The 15,708-nt window shown below is 45.1% G+C and overlaps 1 protein-coding gene and 1 non-coding gene across 7 annotated transcripts in view; one reads left to right on the top strand and one right to left on the bottom strand.

The window, feature by feature from the left end:
• Positions 1-15,708, bottom strand: part of ABAT (4-aminobutyrate aminotransferase) — a 114,732-nt gene that overhangs the window by 72,963 nt on the left and 26,061 nt on the right. The window contains exons 1-2 of one of the 6 annotated variants that reach the window (XM_054455198.2): positions 6,349-6,416; positions 5,383-5,450 (exon numbers count right to left, since the gene is read on the bottom strand). The exons of 1 other annotated variant lie outside the window; for it this stretch is intronic. The gene's annotated coding sequence lies outside the window, so the exon portion shown is untranslated. 4 more of the 6 variants (XM_054455195.2, XM_054455203.2, XM_063654644.1 and 1 more) reach the window with 4 other exon arrangements.
• On the top strand, positions 13,741-13,802 carry LOC129016377 (U7 small nuclear RNA). The gene has a single exon (XR_008494783.2). It is a non-coding gene; the product is annotated as a U7 small nuclear RNA (small nuclear RNA).

Genomic DNA, 15,708 nt, shown 5'->3' with positions numbered 1-15,708 from the left:
GCCCCAGAGATTCCTCAGTAAACAAGGACACGTCCTGCTGTGTTCTGTGGGACCTCGTGTTCCCGTGGGGAGGCCCAACAAGCAACAAACAAATCACGTCGGTGTGACTGGAGGAAACGCACTTGCCGTTCAGAGAAAACAAACCACTTTCATGGACTCCAGAAACCGCTAAGTATGCAAAAATCACAGCGTATAACAAATGAAACATTTATATCTCCTTCAGGGACCACATAGCTCCAGACTTGGAAACACTTTGTTGGTGGCTGAAGTCACGCTGTGTGCCTGGCAGCATTCCTACGTTCACTTGCAAAGACCTTAACTTTTCTGTAATTCAAAGTATCTTTCATTTATGCCTGTGTGTGTAGGTATCTGCTCTGATTTTATGAATGAATACCAACTATGTCAAGGTTTCACATACACCATCTTATCTACTCCTGGGAGGCTGAATGCCAACCATGTCAAGGTTTCACATACACCATCTTATCTACTCCTGGGAGGCAAATACTTCTATTCCTGTTATTCTCTAAAACCCTGCCCCTTGACTGAGGCTGCCATTTAGGGGTCATCTTCCCAGAGGCAGGGGCTGGCTCAGGGGACCTCAGAGACCAGCTCTGGGAAGCATGTACCTGCAGGGTGCCCTCCGTTTCCAGGGTCCAGAATGGCGCCTGGCTATCGTAGGTGCTCAAAAACACTTGTTGAATTCAATCATGGAGTTTCAGCCCTATACTCCGACAACCACAGGAACTGAACTGAAAAGCAACCTCTGAGTCCCATCCGTCACATTACTGCAATGTTTCTCAAACTTTTTTTCATTGCCATTCGCCTAAAGATTCTTTATTAGCTACATACCCCATGAAATTTTAATTCCACAGATAAATTGTACATCTGCTTATGTATTGTATTTTATATCTGTACTTTATTCATAAAGAGTAAGATTTCTTTTCTTCCCCATAAATGTTCACTCTCTTGGGAATACTGATCCCACTAAGAACGCAGGGATTAAGGGCACACCTGCCATGTGCCAGTTGCTGGGTTGTACATTTGTTCTGCTTCATCTTGTTCCATTCTTGCAACAGTATTACACAGTATGCATCATCAACCCTATAAGATTGAGGATGAGACTGAGGTTCAGAGAGGGTTGTGGCTTGTCCTGTGTCACACAGCTTGTCAATGGCAGAGCCAGTCTTCAAACTCAGGTCTGTGAGGCTTTAAAGCTAGTGCTGTTCTGTTTCCTTGCACAGAGAAATAACATGTCCAAGCTCACCTCATGGAGAGGAGGTGATCTGGGACCAGATGTGTAATCCCAGCACTTTGGGAGGCCAAGGTGAGAGGATCGCTTGAGCCCAGGAGACTGAGATCAGCCTGGGTGACAGAGCGAGACCCCATCTCTAAAAGAAAAAAAAAAAGAGGTGATTTGGGATTTTAATTTAATTCTTAAATTAGTTCTTCTGATTCCAACTTCAGTTTCTTTTTACCCAATGCATTGCCTCAAAAATATCTTTAGGCTACTTGACAAACTCACTGGGTATAAAAATCAGTGTCTTGGACTATCTTAAGAGAGAAAAGAATAGAAAAGAAGGAACAGAAAGAGGTGCCTGATGGATTGATTGAGAGACTCTGGTCTAAGCTAGAGCACCAGGGCCAGAGTGTAGTTAATGTAACTTAGAAATCAATTCACTGGGCTGTCACCTGCTGGTCTGGTTTGGTTTGGAGTCACAATGAAGTCACAGGTAGTTTGATCTGAGATAGTACTGCCCAAAAGAAATATAACACAAGCTTTCAATGCAAACCACATAGGTAATTTTACATTTTCTGGTAGCCATATGAAAAAAGCAAAAACAACTAAAACCAATTTTATTCATGTATCTTATTTAACCCATTGTATCTAAAATGTAATAATTTTGATACATAATCAATATAGTTATTATTATTATTTTTGAGATGGAGTTTTGCTCTTGTTGCCCAGGCTGAGGTGCAGTGGCACAATCTCGGCTCGCTGCAACCTCCGCCTCCCAGGTTCAAGCGATTCTCCTGCCTCAGCCTCCCGAGTAGCTGGGATTACAGGTGTGTGCCATCACTCCTGGCTAATTTTTGTATTTTTAGTAGAGACAAAGTTTCACCATGTTGGTCAGGCTGGTCTCAAACTCCTGACCTCAAGGGATCCACCCGCCTTGGCCTCTCAAAGTGCTGCGATTACAGACACGAGCTACAGTGCCCGGCCATCAATATAGTTATTAATAAGATATTGTGCATTTCTTTTTCAGATGTGTGCTAAGTCTTCAAAATCTGGTGTGAATTTCACACTCACAGCACACCACAGTTTAGAATAGCCACGTCTCAGATGCTCAATGACCACATGTGATGAATGGCTACTGTACTGGCCTGTGCGGGCTGATGCATTGCATCAGCATTGGAGTGTGGTCACAGGAACATACAATCTGATCTGCTCAAATGCCACGGCCTGCCTGGGCCTGTCTGCTGTGATGACGCAGGAACAAGTAGTTTAGTTTAGGAGAGACTCTCAACGGGATCCAATAAAAAGAGAAGGCAGACAGGGCTGGCTACATGATGTGTGGGACCCAGTGCATAAAATAAATATTCGAGGCCCCTTGTGAGAAAATGGTTACAAATTGCAAGCCAGTGACATGGGGGGATCTTCTGAACACAGGACCCTGTGTGACCATATAGATCACAAACCCATGAAGCACGCCCTGGGTACAGAAGAAAAAACACCCTCCAGGTTTCCCCATCACTGGCCAAGGCGAGGGTGTTGGGATCACCATTGCAGCAACAAATACAATTAGCAGCAGCAACAGCAGACACTTGCTCGTCACTTACTTTAGGCCAAACCCTGTTCTAAGTTCTTTATATATCATAATACCCATCAGAACAACCTTCTGATATTATAATTATCCACTCGTAGCAAAAAAAAAAAAAAAAAAGGAAACAGATCACAGAGAGGTTAAGTGATTTGCCTGACATCACACAGCCATGTAGTATCTTTAGTACTAAATTTCACAAAACAGGGGGTGGGGGCATAATGTGGCCTGGGCTTACATCTGGCTGTGCCTCTGTTTTCTCCACTGGAAAATGGGTGTGATAGAGCTCTCCCATCCCCAAGCTGCTCTGAGGATGAAATGAGATAATCCACGCACAAAGCTAAGCAGTGTCCAGCCTCAGCACTGGAAAATCTTCAAACCCACATAAAAGTTATGAACATAGTTCCACAACCGCCTGTAATCCTTGAAACTGTTAACATTTTGCCACACTCCTGCCAACTCTATTACCTGTCTTCTGAATTATTTGAGTTAGTTGTGGACATTGTGATATTTCATCCTTGAATCCTTCAGCCTGTATCTTCTAAGAACAAGAACGTTCTCTTATATAACCTCAGTACAAATGAGCTGAGATACAAAGTCACTCTCATGAAGGTATCATTAATAAAATACTATTATCTTTTATTTATTTATTTATTATTGGCATATTCACGACATAAAAATACTATAAATACCATTATCTAACATATAATCTATATTCAGATATTCCCACTTATCCCTAAAATGTCTTTAATTTTTTTTTTTTTTTTTTTGAGACAGGGTCTCGCTCTGTCACCTAGGCTGGAGTGCAGTGGCATGATCATGGCTCATGGCTCACTGCAGCCTCGAACTCTTGGGCTCAGGTGATCCTCTTGCCTCACCCTCCTGAGTAGCTGGGATCACAGGCACACACCACTATGTCTGGCTGGTTTATTTTTATATTTATTTTTTGTAGAGATGGGGTCTCATTGTATTCCTGAGGCTAGTCTCTAACTCTTGACTTCAAGTGATCCTCCTCCCTCGGCCTCCCAAAGCACTGGGATTACAGGTATGAGCCACTGAGCCCAGCCCACAGGTGTTTTCTGTTGCCCTGATCCAGGCTTCATCCTAGGATCAAACGTTGCATTTGGGCTCATGGCTCTTTAATCTCTTTTAACCTGGAATCATTTCTCAGCCCTTTTGCCTTTTAAAAGACATTTGCATTTTAAGAATCCCAGCCAGTCATTTTGCATGTAGTTGCGTGAATAGTTTTCTTTATGTCCTTGCAAAATGAAGTGCAGCTCATGGGCAAATGTGGGGAAAGAGGTCGGTTGGACATGTGATGTCAGAGGCTCCAAGTGATTTCTGCAGGTAGAGGAGGGCGTATAGTGTTAGCTGTTCTTGGGTGGAAGTTAAAGATTTCCGGGAAGCAGTGACAGGGGATGTTTAACGATGATTAGAGCTTGGCAGGTAGACAAGGGCGGTCGTGGCAGACAGAGGCCAGGGCAGGGGAAGGGGAATGGCAGCCCGGAGGAAATGCAGGCAGCAGCAATGTGTCTGAGGGTGAGGGTATCGCGTGTGATCGGATCTGTTCCTACTTGAACTGGAAACTCCCTGAGGCCAGTCCTTGTCTCTGGCTCTGTCCTCTCTGCCAGGGTACCCAGTGCCTACTCCAGAGTCAGGGTTCACTTAGAGCAACTGGCTGCCAAGTTTCCCAAATACCTAGGGACATGCAAAGCACAGAGGACCCCCTTCCTCCGGCAGCGGCCTGGCTGCCAGCTTGCACACACCAACTGCGGGATCTTCAGCGGCAACCTGTCAGGATTCCCACATCTTGCCCTGCAAATGAAATTGCATTTTCTAAAATTGCTTTCTTCTGGTTGCTTCTTGGGGCACAGGCTGCTTCTGGGAAAAAAATCAAAATGAACTTCTAATCAGCTACAAGATGTGAAGCGAGCGGCTGTCCAGAGCTTCCTGACATCTACTCTTGGCGTGAGCTGCCCTGGCTATCAACTGAGATTCTCACTGCAAACTCCATCTGAAATGCCCAGTGACAGCGCCCCCTGAGCCTTCCATTCCCCTGAGTTTCAAAGAGAAAGTGGTGTGTGTGTTTGTGCTGTTCTTGTCCTTAGAACGAAGGGAAAGGATTTATTTTGTGGCTTGAACAAAAACGCCTTTTCAAGGTGACCCTCACTTCATTTCCTAGGACCAGATGCAGGCAGACTGTGGTGTTGCAAGCCTGCTGATAAGAGCAATTCCTTATCTCATCATTTCTATATCCATCTTTCATTATTTTGTCCCCACTTTAAAGGGTCTCCTCCTGCTGTGTTCACAAAGCGCCCTTGAAAAATCTGTTACTTACATGTGTGTGTCCTTCACACAAAGAACCAGGCACATGTGCACACATGTACACAGGTGCACAAGGGTGTGTGCCCACACACTTGCACACCACAGATAACAGGCACTGACAGACACTGGCACCACCTTCCCATGCCAGCAGATACATACACACGTAAGGATGCACACGTGCGTGCACACACACATGTGCACATGCACACACAGACACACATATACATTTGCAACTCACGGTGCCTGGTAGTCGGAGTCCTGCGGCGAGCTCAGCTCGCTTGCTTAAAATGCCTTCTGTATGTCATTCTGCAGAGGCCAGAAACGCAGCTGGCTGGGTTAATCCTAAGAGGTGCTGTTGGGCACCAGCTCCCTCCTCAGGAGGGTGTCCCAGATTTCCAGGCAGTCCCCAAAACATGGGCACAGGTGGAGGAGACAGAAAAGGGCCCCTTGGAAGCAGAGCAGGTTTGGGAAAAGGATGCACTCAGTTGGTACCCGGCAAGTGCGCAAGGGAGAGGGATGGAGGGAAGGTGAAGGAGGAGGGGAGAGACAGAACGTGAGAGACTGAAAGATGGATTCAGAAAGAGAAGGGTTTTCAGACAGAAACAGGATGCAACTACACAGAAACAGATTAACAGAGGCAGAAAGAGAGCGATAAACAGAGAGAAAAAAATAGAATACAGAATTTTTTTAAAAGATGTTTTAAGTCCAGCTCGGTTTAAGCCAGAAGGATAAGCCACATCATTTCAGACCTTGTAAAATAGGCTATCTCCCTCCCCTTTTTCCTTCCAGGGCCTCTTCCTAGATTTTTTTTTTTTTTTTTTTTTTTTAACAGGCTCAGGAACCCCTGAAGGGACAAAGCAGAAATCCAGGGCTTCAGATTCCTCAATGGCTTCCCCAGGGCTCCGCTGTTGCAATGTTATGGATGCAGCCACAGCCATGACGGGGCTCCGGGGGGCACCAAGTCATCTCCAAGACACCCAAGGCAGAGGGGCTGCTCTGGCTCCCATGCTCCACCTGATCCCGTCTAGGGGGTTGGGGAGGAACCTACCGGGAGCAATTACCCAACTCCCCCGTTGTAGCCCATGCTGGGTCAACGCGGGTCCATAGGGGGCCCAGAAGAGGTAATGAGGATGATCACAAGATGGGGAGGGGGTATGGGGTGGGGGGGCAGAGAGCTTTCGGTCACATGCTGCTCATCAGTTACCATGACGACGGCAAGGGGGTGGAGACACCCAGAATGGAGGCTGCAGGAGAGACACACTGGTTCTAAATCACCGTGACAGCGCTTCGGTTGAGCTATTACGCCGTTGCCGAGGCAACCAATGGGATCAAATCGCAGAGGAAATCTATAATTATTACAAGCCAGATACCGGCATCCTCGGTGCAGTAATCAGCACGTTAGGGCAATTCAACCTGAACTCTGAGAGGGAGAAACGTCAGCCCCCAGCCCCCAAATCGGGGCAGAACAAGGGCGAAAGGGGACTCCACAAAGCAGATCTGTTGATGCTACAGATTGGGAACTTGGAAGGATCTTTTTGGCTAAATAAAACATAAATCGAGGGGAACCACATGAAATTGACAATATTCACCAGTGAGCCACTGCGCCTAGCCCATTTCCCATGATTTTTTATGAAACTTTCCAACGCACAGCAAAGCCGAAAGAATTTTACAGTAAATACCTATATACCCACTACTAGCCTCTACCATTAACATGATTACCACATGTGCTTTATCACATCCTATTTTTGATGCATTTCAAAGTTAACTGTAGACATCAGTATCCTTCCCCCCAAAATATTTCAACCTGCATAAAATTAAGCACTTGGTAATTTTTAAAACAAAAATAGTAATTTCTTTCTTTTCTTTTTTTATGAGATGTAGTCTTGCTCTGTCATCCAGGCTGGAGTGCAGTGGTACCATCGTGGCTCACTGCAACCTCAGCCTCCCGGGTTCAAGTGATTCTCCTGCCTCAGCCTCCCAAGTAGCTGGGATTACAGGTACAAGCAACCACGCCCAGCTAATTTTTGTATTTTTAGTAGAGACGGTGTTTCACCATGTTGGCCAGGCTGGTCTCGAACTCCTGACCTCAAGTGATCTGCCCCTCCCCCCCGACCTCCCAAAGTGCTGGGATTACAGGCATGAGCCACTGCACCTGGACAAAAATAATAATTTCATATGGTTCAATCTAAAGACAATAATGTCTAGGTTTCTGTTTTTTGTCTGTCTATTCATTTATCCATCTATCCTTCTCTCCCTCCATCTCTCCATCCACCTTCCCATCCATTTTTCCATCCATCCATCCATCCATCCATCCTCTTCCCATCCATCCACCCATCCATCCACCCATCCATCTTCCCATCCATCCATCCATCCATCCATACATACATACATCCAATCATTGTCCATCCATCCATCTATCCAATCATCCGTCCATCCATCCTTCCACCCACCCATGTCTGGGAGAGCTCATGTACACTCACGGTTTCCACAAATGATTCACTATCCCCAAATCCTCTCCCTGGTTCAGCAGGATGTCCTGCACATCAAGTGCAATATGTTCTCACAGTCATCTTCTCTTCACTACACCTATCTCCTTTCCTATGTTGAGCATCTCCATTAACAGACCCACTGCCTACTCATTTGTTCAAGCCAGAAACTCAAGAAATCTGATTCCTCCTTTCTGTTATCTTCCTTCACCACCACGCCATGGAATTTGACTTCCACAGTAGCTCTGGGCTCCACCCTCTCCCTTTTTACTTTGTCTTTGTTCAGGTACCCATTGTTTCCTATCTGGACAGTTGCCCCCACCTCCTGACGGCCTCCCAGCTGCTATCTCACCTTTCCTCTGCTTTCTCCACACTGACTTTTTATCATGAAATATTTGGCCATATTCATGATGCAGGGGAACTGGCGCTTCATTCATTGCTGGCAGGAGAGGAAATTCATACAAATGGCTTGGAGAGCAATTTGTCAAAATCTGTAAAATTGTAAACGCACAAACCATTTATCCCTAGCATAATTCTACTTGAAGGAATTTGTCTCATTGATATAAACTGAAAATAACCTAATTGTCCATCAGTGGGAACTGGTTAAAATAAACTGGGGTACATCCATCATGCAGAATAACCTGCATTAACAAAAAGAATGCGATGGTGCTTTATGCACTGATGTGGGAAAGTGATTAATGTTGGTTGCTTGTTGTAATACATGTCAGTCTTCTCTCTTGTTCTAAAGACTCCTGTAGAAACCACCTAACCAGAGAGTGAAGTAAACACAGAAACACATTTTGGAGGCTTGGAAAGTTGAGAGAATCCAGAGGGTTGGTACAAGAAGGCCTAGTTCTAGTTCCTGCTCAGACGTGAAGGTGCTCGCTCCTGAGCCTGTTTCCTCTCTCTCTCTCTCTCTCTCTCTCTCTCAGTGCAGCCTTAGCCTCCTGGGCTCAAGTGATCTTTCCACCTCAGCCTCCTGAGTAGTTGGGAGACTACAGGCATGCACTACCACCCCTGGGTAATGTTTTTTTTTTTTGTAGAGACGGGGTCTTGCTACGTTGCCTAGGTTGGTTATGAACTCCTGGGCTCAAGCAATCCTCCCACCTCCCAAAGTGCTGAGATTAAAGGTGTGAGCCACTGTGCCCAGCCCCTCATCTCTCTAAGGGGTTGATCATACCTCCCAAGGTCATTCTGAAGGTCAAATGTCAACATGGACGTAAAAATGGCATGCAAAAGTCTATCTTGCTAAACAAATGAGAGTTACTGTTATTCATTTGTCTTCAGGGTTTACTTAGCCCCCTTCTGAATACTAAACATCCCTAATACATGTAACAAAAGCTATAACCTTTATTTGTGTTTGAGCACCTGTTTTGTGCCTAGGACTGAGCTAAGTACTTTCCATATATTATCTCATTGATTGAAACAACGCTTTTGTGCTAGGGATTTTTGCTTCCGTTTCACAGATATTAGTGGAGGCACACAAAGGTTAACTGACTGGGCTTAGTGGTCCACACCTGTAATCCCAGCACTTTGGGAGGCCAAAGTGGGCAGATTCCTTGAGCTCAGGAATTCAAGACCAGCCTGGGCAATATAGTGAAAGCAGGTCTCTATAAAAAAATACAGACATACAAAAATCAGCTGTGAGTGGCGGCATACGTCTGCAGATCCAGCTACTCAGGTGGCGGAGGGAGGATGGCTTGAGCTTGGGAGGCAGACGTTGCAGTGAACCCAGATTGTGCCACCGTGCCACTGCACTCCAGCCTGGGTGACAAAGTGAGACCCTGTCTCAAAAAAAAAAAAAAAAAAGTTAACTGACTGCTCTAATAGCATACAGGGAGTACTGCTACCCTGATAAGCCCCTACATCTTTCTGATTGCCAAGTCCACTCTTTTCTCACTCCTTAACCATTCCTACTTTCTATATCATGTCTTTAGACCTGTATTATTGAAAATAAATATAGGCCGGGCGTGGTTGCTCACGCCTATAATCCCAGCACTTTGGGAGGCCAAGGCTGGCGGATCATTTGAGGTCAGGGGTTCGAGACCAGCTTGGCCAACATGGTGAAACCCTGTCTCTACTAAAAATACAAAAATTATCTGGGTGTGGTGGCAGGCGCCTGTAATCCCTGCTACTCCGGAGGTTGAAGCAGGAGAATTGCTTGAACCCAGGAGGCGGAGGTTGCAGGGAGCTGAGATCGTGCTACTGCACTCCAGCCTGGGTGACAGAGTGAGACTTTGTCTCAAAAAAAATAAAAATAAAAATTAAAATTAAAAAAATATATAAATGTGAGTCACATGTGCCAATTAAAAATTTCTAGTGGTCACATCAAAAAAGAAAAGAAACAGATGAAATTCATCTTTTAGAACACATGGAAAGAGGCAAAAATTGAAAAAAGATAAATAATACATTAAAAAATAAATCACTAAAAATAAAGAAATTAATGTTAATTCCATTTAACCTGATGTGTTCTCAAAATCTCATCATTTCAACACGTAATAAATTAGCATAAAACTAATTAGTATGAAAACTAATTAGCGAAATGTTAATATTTTGATATCCTTTTTGGCATAGCAAGTCTTCAAAATCGGATGTGTGTTTTACGCTTACAGCACATCCCCATTCAGACGAGCCCCATTTCAGGCACTTGGTAGCCAGGTGTGACTCATTGGCAAATGTAGCTCAGGTGGGACTGACATACACCTAAAGTGAGTCTAAACCTTAAATAACAATACTGGCCACTGTTTATTGAGCACCTGCTGTTTATTCTCATGAGTCTGTGGAGTAGGTGCTCTTACAAGCTACAGAGGGAAAAAATAAAGCCCAGGTAGTTTAGAACACGCCCAAGATCCCGGAGCTATTTATCTGGGGAACTGCAGTTTGAACCAAAGCCCAAAGCTCATCAAGCCACCTGGCTTCTCCTGTTTTTGCCAACGAATGCTGAATATTTATTACCTGTCAGTCATGTGTCTGCAAAATTTAAACCCCTAAGAAAAGAATTTAACTTGTGGCACTTAATTTTAAAGAATTTGATTGGCCAGGTGCACTGGCTCACACTTGTAATTCCAGCACCTTGGGAGGCAGAGGCAGGGAGATTGCTTGAGCCCAGGAGTTCAAGACCAGCCTGGGCAACAAAGTGAGACACACAACCCTGCCCCCGAGCCCCCTGCGCCCCCCACCACCCCACCACTGCCATCTCTGTCTCTACAGAAAATAAAAAAATTAGCTAGGTGTGGTGGTGTGCACCTGTGGTCCCAGTTACATGGGAGGCTGAGGCAGGAAGATCCTTTGAACCCGGGAGTTTGAGGCTGCAGTGAGCTACAATCATGCCACTGCACTCCAGCCTGGGCAACACAGCAAGACCCTGTCTCTTGAGTTAAAAAGTATGCACCTAATTCTGAACTTCTTATCAGCGTGAGACCTTCAGAACTGATAATAAACCAAACAATTAATTTCTCTCTCCCAGCAAGGCTCCTTTTCTCTAGATGGGATGAGAATTAGAGGGAATGATCAAGTTCAGGCTTCCACCCTCCAGAGCAGTTACCCGTAGGAACACAAGACAGACTTCACTCTTTCGTGGGATCACATCTCAGGAAGTCCACTGTTTCCAGCTTTCTCCTCCTACTCAGGCCATGTCTGACCACTGATTTCAATTATGACATGCAAGTACTAGCGAGATTCTCTTGGACATGGGGATGGTGCTGATGATCTCATGAGTTTCATGACTGATTCTGGGATGATAACCTGGGGTTGCCAATATCCCTAACTCCTGGCTGGGTGCAGTGGCTCACTCCTGTAATCTCAGCACTTTGGGAGGCCAAGGCTGGAGGTTTGCTTGAGCTGAGGAGTTCAAGACAAGCCTGGGCAACTGTCTCTACAAAATAAATAAATAAAGTTTAAAAAAAGTTCCCTAATTCCTGGCTAGGATGCACTGGAGTTAAGTCCAGCTAGCTTTTAGGTTCCACGGTGTGGCTGCTGTTTTAGAAATGTAAGCTTGTCTCTTGCCTCTTGCAAACTGACATAAACGTAAATCACATTTTAGCTCTCACTTCTTGAACATAACCACAATTACATGGTCATCAGCTTGAGGGTGAAATTAGGGAAGGGAGGAAGAAAAGGGACTCTCATTTGCCTCTAAAATATCTCTAACTCTGGGCTGGGCACATTGGCTCATGCCTGTAATCCCAGCACTTTGGGAGGCTGAGATGGGAGGACTGCCTGGGCCCAGGAGCCGGAGACCTGGGCAACATCGTGAAACCCTGTCTCCGCTTAAAAAAAAAAAAAAAAAAAAAATTAGCCTGGTATGGTAGTGTGTGCCTGCAGTCCCAGCTACTAAGGAGGCTGAGGTGGGAGGATGGCTTGAGTCTGGGAGGTCGAGGCTGCAGTGAGCCATGATTGCCCCACTGTACTCCAGCCTGGGTGACAGAGGGAGACCTGGTCTCAAAATAACAACAAAAAAAGTGATTATTCTGCTAGACCATCATGGGCATTGCTCACTAGCACAGGAAGAGAGTCATCTTCCAGCCTCCTCTCCCCTAGCCTGTCACTTTTTAGCTCAGTGGTGGCTCCCAGCCTTTCATGAGGCATCTGGGACCTTGCCTAACCCACCTCTGCCTGCGTCTCTTTCCTGAGTACTGACATGCCACCCCACCCATTCCACCCTCTGATTCCTGGAGGGCACAGAGCTCTGTAGCCTCAGGGCCTTTGCACCTGCCATTCTTGCAGCCCCGTCTGCTTCCCTCACTCCTCCTTAGCCAAAACCTAGGAATCACTCAGGTCTCAAACACTTCATGTTATCTCTTCAGAGAAGCATTTATAAACCTTCTTGTGGAAATACAGTTGTCTTGCTGTAATTTCTTATACCTTCTTGTGTAATTCTTTCCATTCGTCACAGTTAGTACTTACACATTTATTTGCATGAGTATCTTTTTTTTGAGACAGGGTCTTGCTCTGTCTCCCAGGCTGAAGTGCCATGGCACGATCTTGGCTCACTGCAGCCTCCGCCTCCCAGGTTCAAGTGATTCTCGTGCCTCAGCCTCCTGAGTAGCTGGATTACAGGAGCATGCCACCACGCCCGGCTAATTTTTGTTTTAGTAGAGATGGGGTTTCACCACCTTGGCCAGGCTGGTTTTGAACTCATGGCCTCAAGTGATCCACCCACCTCAGCCTCCCAAAGTGCTGGGATTACAGGCATGATGAGTCATCACGCCTGGCCTCTTTTTTTTTTTTTTTGAAACAGGGTCTCACTCTGTTGCCCAGGCTGGAGTGCAAGTGGTACAATCACAGCTCATTGCAGCCTTACCTTCAGGGCTCAGGTGATCCTCCCACCTCAGCCTCTTGGCTGGGACCACTGGTGTGTGCCACCATGACTGGCTACTTTTTTGTATTTTTTTTTTAGTAGAGACAGGGTTTTGCCATGTTGCCCAGACTGGCCTCAAGTGATCCACCTGCCTCAGCCTCTCAGGGTGTTGGGATTACAGGCGTGAGCCACTGCAGCCAGCATGAGGATCTTTTTAATGTACGCCTTCCACGCTAGCCCCAGAGATGGACTGCACAGTGTCCAACACACCCAACAGGCACACTGAATATTTGTCCAGTGAATTCTTATGATTCCCATTTTACAGATTAAAGGAGCTGAGACCTTGGAAGAAATGTCACTCCCTCAAATGACAGAACTATCAAACAAATTATTGCGATTCCACTGTGTGCAAATTCATAATCCAAGGGCACCGAGGCTCTATCAAGAAATGTGGGCTAACGGCTGGTGCACAATTATACTCAAGCAATAGCATCATTTGGACTATGAAACCTGACTTCACTCTTAGCTGCTTTGTGAAACTGAGGGTGTGCATTAGGCGTGAAGTCAATTTGCTCTCTTTGAAATGAGATTCAGAACAAAAAAACAACCAACCTAGCAAAAAACCAACCACCAACCAACCAACTGCCTGGGAGTTCAGCTATCTGCCTGTCTGATCTCAGGTCTGAAAGCCAGACCATCACCCCTGGCTCCCTCTCTCCCAACAGACACTGCTGGAGAGTATCTGAATCCAGCCCTTTTGGAAAACAACATAAAGAGATATTAAATATTTTGACCTCAAGAAATCCCAACTCAGTGTTATAGCTCTTTTAGAATTTGTCTAGCAAGCTTTCCAGTGAAGACTGGAAAGCCCCTGATATAGTTTGGCTCTGTGTCCCCACCCAAATTTCATCTTGAATTGTAATCCCCATGTGTCAAGGGAGGGATCTGGCGGGAGATGGCTGGATCATGGGGGCCGTTTCCCCCATACTGTTCTCATGATAGTGAGTTCTCACGAGATCCGGTGGTTTTAAAGTGGCAGTTTTCCCTGCGTGCTCTCTCTCTCTCTCCTGCCACCTTGTGAAGAAGGTGCCTGCTTCTCCTTCACTTTCTGCCATGATTGTAAATTTCCTGAGGCCTCCCCAGCCATGTGGAACTGTGGGTCAATTAAGCCTCTTTTGTTTATAAATTACCCAGTCTCAGGTAGTATCTTTACAGTAGTGTGAAAAAGGACTAATAGAGCACCCCATCAAAAAAAAATTCCCAACTCTAGAAATTTAGCGAATGCAAGCAATACTACATGAAGGAATAGTTGTATGCTCAGAGATGTTCAGAGCAGTGTAATTTAAAGAGCCACAGGCACAGTGTCTCATGCCTATAATCCCAGCACTTTGGGAGGCCGAGGTGGGAGGATTGCTTGAGGCCAGGTGTTCAAGACCAGCCTGGGCAACATAGTGAGACCCCATTTGTACAAAAATTAAAAACTTTTTTTTTAAAAAAAGAAGCATGCTCAGTTGAAAACAATGTAAATGACCAATGGTAGAGGATTGCTCAAATAAGTTGTGGTACAACAACTTGATTATATGACATTTACTGAAAACTGTGTAAAAAGACAGGGAAGTGATTTTTTAAGCCATGCAATGAGAGAAAAAAAGAACATAAAATTTTATATGCAGTCTGGCTACAGTTTTTTACAGGCACAGAAAAACAAAATCATAAACTGCTACACAATAAAGCAAGGCTGGAAAGACATGTGTTTTCTGTTTAGCACCGTTGCATTTTGGATATGAGGCTATGGCATGGCCGTCTATTTGTTGCCACCTTTTTGTAGTTTCTGATTCTTCATTAATAACCTGTATTATTAATTCTATCAAATGTTGGGAGAAAAGAAGTCTTTCTAGCATTCTCAAATAATATGCACAGAGATACTTCACCAGGGCATGAGAGTAACTTCAGTGGATGGCAGCCCAATGTGTCCAGATGTTTAATTATAGGAAAACAACTATTGAGTAACTCGATGTGGCATTAACAGAGAGCCCCAGAGGCACTTGGAAATTGATCTGTGTTCAGTTTGGTTTCCGAAGGTGTGGAAAGAGGAGATGAGCTTCCAAACAGACTATAAAAAGGACATTAGCTTGCTAGCATTGAACCAGTCAAATTGAATTCTAGTTCCCAGGTGGAAATACTTAAAGTTGGAAGTAGGTCAGCACATTCAGGGAGTTTAGTGCACCTGCAGTTGACACAAAGGGAAACTTCTCGACTCATCCCAAGATAGTGGAAGAAAGGAAAGCTTGGAGTTAAGAAGTCTCAAATTTCTGGAAGGCCAGAAAAGAGGATGTTCTTGAGGCTCTGTGCTCTGGGATGCGGACTGTAGGCTAAGGATCCACAACTATGGCCACTGGCCTGCTTTTTTAAATAAAGCTTTATTAAAACACAGCTACACCCGTTCATTCATGGCTGCTTTGCACTACAATGGCAGAGTTGAATAGTGGCAAGGGAAACCACATGGCCCACATGCCAAAAATATTTACTGTCTGGCCCTTTATAGAAACAGTTTTCTGGTCCCCCATGTAGGCATTCCAAGCCTTCAAACTACAGGTCTTTCCTATCTTCCCAATAACAAACTGATGATCCATTTCACTCAATTTCAAGCAGAGTTCAGTTTTTAGAGAACAGACACAGACCCTAGAGGGCCACTTTTGCCCTCAGACACTGTCTCCTTTTTCTGCTAACATGTCAGCAACACACAAAGTGTATGCTTTTCCTAAGTCACCATTTGCCA

Source organism: Pongo pygmaeus, chromosome 18, assembly GCF_028885625.2.
Source record: "Pongo pygmaeus isolate AG05252 chromosome 18, NHGRI_mPonPyg2-v2.0_pri, whole genome shotgun sequence".
Classification (NCBI taxonomy): Eukaryota; Metazoa; Chordata; class Mammalia; order Primates; family Hominidae; genus Pongo; species Pongo pygmaeus.
Note: the sequence above shows the minus strand (reverse complement) of the source record. Positions and strands in the feature narration are given on the sequence as shown.